The sequence below is a fragment of the Eschscholzia californica genome, unplaced genomic scaffold (genome assembly GCF_041429995.1).
Source record: "Eschscholzia californica isolate CP2 unplaced genomic scaffold, dmEscCali1.0.p SCAF_246, whole genome shotgun sequence".
Taxonomy (NCBI): domain Eukaryota; kingdom Viridiplantae; phylum Streptophyta; class Magnoliopsida; order Ranunculales; family Papaveraceae; genus Eschscholzia; species Eschscholzia californica.
Window position 1 is genome coordinate 27,501 of NW_028238361.1, and position 4,819 is coordinate 32,319.

Sequence of the window (4,819 nt, forward strand, 5' to 3'; positions counted from 1 at the left end):
CCTATTGTCAATATGAACGTTGAAAAAAAAAAAAAAAAAATAAGAAATTAAATTGAAATAAAAAAATAAGGAAGGAGTAGGAAAAATCTCGGGTTTATTTAATATAACTAAAGGTAAATAAGCAAACTTGACTCCTTGTTTCTTGGTGGAATCCCAACAAAAACCATCCGATTGAGAATAATCCCATAATTTTTTGGATCCTATTATTTTATTTCATCTATTGACTCAATCCTTTTTCTATCCGTCTCATATCACGAAAAGGTATTTTTATCGTTATTTCTAGAATATCGGATTATAATTATATGAGAGCGATACATATAGTAAATAGGTATAAATAGAGCAAGAAAAAGAGTGAATAATGAAAAAAAAAAAAATTCAACAAAGTTAGCATATGGGCGACCCCCTCTTTCTTTTTCTTTTTTCATTAATTTTAGTTCGTTTGATTAACGCGAAGTTCTTTAAATACCTCTGCCCTCTTTGAAATATCATAAACGGTTCCTGTGGGTTGAGCACCTTTTTCAAGGAAATATAGAATAGCGGGAACATTTGAATAAGTTTGATTCTTTATCGGATCGTAAAAACCCACTTTACGAAGATCTCTTCCTTCTCTTCGGGATCGAACATCAATTGCAACGATTCGATAGATGGCTCATTGGGATAGATGTAGATGAACAATGCCCCCCCTAGAAACGTATAGGAGGTTTTCTCCTCGTACGGCTCGAGAAAGAATGATTCGAATTTGTGTATATAATGTCAAATAGATCAATAAAATCCTCAAATTCATTAAACTATGATTTCATTCGTTTTTTTTTCTTCCTTCCCGAAAAAGAAAAAAATCATTCGTACTCATAACTCAAGTTCTATAATTATCAAAGAGCTCAAAGGAAAATCCTTAGGCCTAGGAATTTTCTTTATTGAGCTGTCTCTAACCCCCTTTCTTGGTCTCATTTAGAATCCATTTTTTATTCCTCATTCTGACCCAATTATTGTAGTAAGACAATTGAAAATGGTGTTTTCTTGTTCCGGGATCTTTTATCTTTGCTTTGAATCATTGGGTTTAGACATTACTTCGGTGATCTTTAATCGTTTCAAAATGGCAGCAACATACCTTTTGTGATTTCTTTCTAGCGAAGAATCATATGAACGATTGATTCCCGTGCGATACACTTTTGTTTTGATCGAAATAGTTTTCTCAATTCCAAGAAAATTTCCTTTGTTTATTTGAAACTTTTGTTCGAATTGGGTCCTTTCTATTTCTAATTCGAAGATATATTTACGAAGTTGTTCCAACTTATTAATTGACACTAACCCTAGATCCTTGCCCTTGAGAAATGAATCAATACTTTCTGCTCGAGCTCCATCATGTACTATTTACAACCCAACAAAATAGGGGTTGTTCTAGTGGAACAGAACAAACTATGTCGAGCCAAGAGCACCTTCATTTCTATATAAAATGGTGGGTGTAAGAATCCACAGCCGATCATGTCCTTCAAGTCGCACGTTGCTTTCTACCACATCGTTTTAAACGAAGTTTTACCATAACATTCCTCTAGTTTGGAACCGGTATGGAATTGATTCAATATGGAATCATGAATAGTCATTGGCTCAATTGGTACATAGTAATCTACACTTTATACTTTGTTTTTCTATATAGAAAGGTAATTATTTATCTGGAGAAGTCTCAGCAAGGATTCACTTTAATTAACCGCCTATTTTATTGTATGAATGAAAAAATTCATTTATCAAAGAACACGAATAAACAAGTTCTTCTTTAATCTGCATCTTCAACAGATTGTTCAAGACGATCAATTAAAGAAAACAAAAGAAGGGTCTTTAATTAGATTCCCAATCCCGCAACAAAATGAATAAATTAATATAATATTAAGTATTAACCAAATAAACTAGTCCAATGAACTGGAAAGGCCGTAAGTTAATCGATAGAATAAATTAATCAACCTCACACTTCTTCGAGTACCAAGGGCTCATAAAGAATCATTAAAAGGGTTTAATTTAACCAATTTCCTACTTCGATATCATTATTATTTTTTATTATTTTTTGAATAAAGTTTTCCAGTAAAGATCAAATTGGATTTCGAAATCAATCAAAAGGTTATCACAATCATATCATAACGAGTCGATAAAAATGTTTATCAGATATCTCATTGATTAAAGTAAAGAGAGCAAAATTTGATCATCATAAAAGAAATATATGTTTCTTTTTCAATTGAATCATCAATGATTCAAACTAGAACTAGATAGATAAATTGAGAAACAAATCCAATTGATTTCTTTTTTTTGTAGGGAGGGGTGAGATAGAGATAGAAAATACTCGTGTAAGGTAAGGTTTAGGGCGTTAGTTTTTAATCTGATTGAGAAAATAAAAATCGGAAGAATACGATCTTTCCATATTCATCAGATAAACCGAACAATTGTCACTGGAGGGAGTCGCGGGATCACAGATCTTTTTCATCAAAATCGAAATGTCACTGACATAGAACAATAACAATGTATACAATACATATACTATCGGCATTGGTTAATTTTCTATATATTTTTGTTTTTGACTTCAAGGTCAAGAATCTTTTCATTGATTTACAATTAATCATTAGAACCAGCTACTAAATACAAAAATTAGGTTCAAAGAAAATACACCTGTTACATATTGAACTTTTTTTGTTAATGAGATCCGGCAGACAGACAAAGATAAACGAGTCCAGATCAATCCGTTGTTGCTATTTTTTTTTAGGCCAACCCAGTCTTAGAAGCCTTCTTACTCTTAATCCCAGTCCTGGAATTGAAATTCCATCAGTACCAAAAACTCCCTCTTATTTAGAATGTTTAGAATTCCGGATCCATAGAGAATTAGTAATTGGACTACCCTATTTACTTTAGATATAGGGAATATCTAAGATTTTCTTTTGCATTTCCATAAAAAATGCGTCATTGATAATTTCAGTAGATATAGGCCATAAAGTTTTTCTAAGTAATTATGAATATGAGCGAGACGGGTAGACGCTGAACGGCTCATCCTATTTTTGATTTTGAATTCAACCATTAATATTAATCTATTTCTCAGCCTAGTCGGCTCACAAATGGATTTAGTTCCATCTGCATGTCATTTACGCTGGATTGGTTTGTGAGAAAAAAGGAAAGATATGATTCAGAAAAGAATCAATAGAAATCAGAAACAAGGATCACATTATATTCATATTCAACATTACATTCTTAAACTAAAGAGACGATTGTTAAAGAGAAAAATCTTTATTCTGATAGAATCGGACTGCTCTGGGACGGAAGGATTCGAACCTCCGAGTCGCGGGACCAAAACCCGTTGCCTTACCACTTGGCCACGCCCCATTTATATTTCTATTTGACACTAATAAACACTAATATCGGTATTGTTTATTCGTCAATTCCCACCCAAATATCTATGGAATAGGTTAGATTGTTGCTAGGATTTGACCCGTGTAGTTGTAGAATTCAACTGAATTTATTGATCATTACATATAATTCAATTAAGATATTGTATGAAAGTATGACTCCTTCTATTCTCGTTTGAGAACTGAAGGATTTTTGATTGGGTAAGTAAAAGAAAAAGAAGAATTTTGGTCTACCTTACTTTCTTCATTTTTTCCCTTCTATCAATAACTCAATCAAAATGCAATTATCTCCAAGAAGGAAATGTTTGTTATGCTGAATATCTTTAGTTTGATCTGTATCTGTCTTAATTCTGCCCTTCATTCGAGTAGTTTTTTCTTCGCCAAATTGCCTGAGGCTTACGCTTTTTTCAATCCAATCGTAGATGTTATGCCGGTCATACCTGTGCTCTTTCTTCTCTTAGCCCTTGTTTGGCAAGCTGCTGTAAGTTTTCGATGAGATCTTTACTACTGTCCTAAAAACATTCATGATTTTTTCGATAAAAAAAGACTCTAACAATTGATAAGATCAGCTAAGTTTTACATTATCAACCCTTGATTCAAACATTTAAATTCTTGGATAGTCATGATGAATCTGGATCACCTCATTTCCTCATTCTGATCTTCTACTTCCATTTAACAAGGACCCTATTAAATTTAGGGTCCCCCATAATCAAAATATCGAATTAGGTCATGAAAGATAATTTTGGTAACGAAAGAATCTTATTACATTACAAATAAATTTCTGAAAATTCCTTTCTTTTCTAGAAACCACTTCATTTCTTGGTGTCAAAATAGGATATGTGGTATAAAAATGGATAATCTATTCCCTTTTTTCCAAAAATGATCTTGGAGATTTTGTAATGCTTACTCTCAAACTCTTCGTTTACACAGTAGTGATATTCTTTGTTTCTCTCTTCATCTTCGGATTCCTATCTAATGATCCAGGACGTAATCCTGGACGTGAGGAATAAAAAAATAAAGCTTTTTCGTTTTCCTTGCTTGTTGATTTCTTCATTTTCTTATGATTCTTTTGATTCCAGACATTTAACTATGATAAAATCAGAGAAAATGAAAGGGTCTCAGTATTTTTTTGAATTCGAAAGAAAAATAGAAAGTCATCAGAGGAAACGGAAAGAGAGGGATTCGAACCCTCGGTACAAATAACTCGTACAACGGATTAGCAATCCGCCGCTTTAGTCCACTCAGCCATCTCTCCCAATTAAAAAAAGTATTTCTTTATTCTTTCTTTATTTTTATAGATAGAAAGAAATTGGATTAGCAATCCAATTCGAATTTAATTTCGATAAGGGGGGTATCTCCAACAGAAATAAAAAAAGAATATCTCTTTGATTTCGTCCGAAAGATCCTTTTACTCCCGGCCTGGCCTGGTCAGTGCCTAG

At 32.8% G+C, this 4,819-nt stretch overlaps 1 non-coding gene across 1 annotated transcript; it reads right to left on the reverse strand.

Moving 5' to 3' along the window:
- Window positions 1-4,547: 4,547 nt before the first annotated feature.
- On the reverse strand, window positions 4,548-4,635 carry TRNAS-GCU (transfer RNA serine (anticodon GCU)). Its single transcript has one exon. It is a non-coding gene; the product is annotated as a tRNA-Ser (tRNA).
- Between the last annotated feature and the right edge of the window lie 184 nt (window positions 4,636-4,819).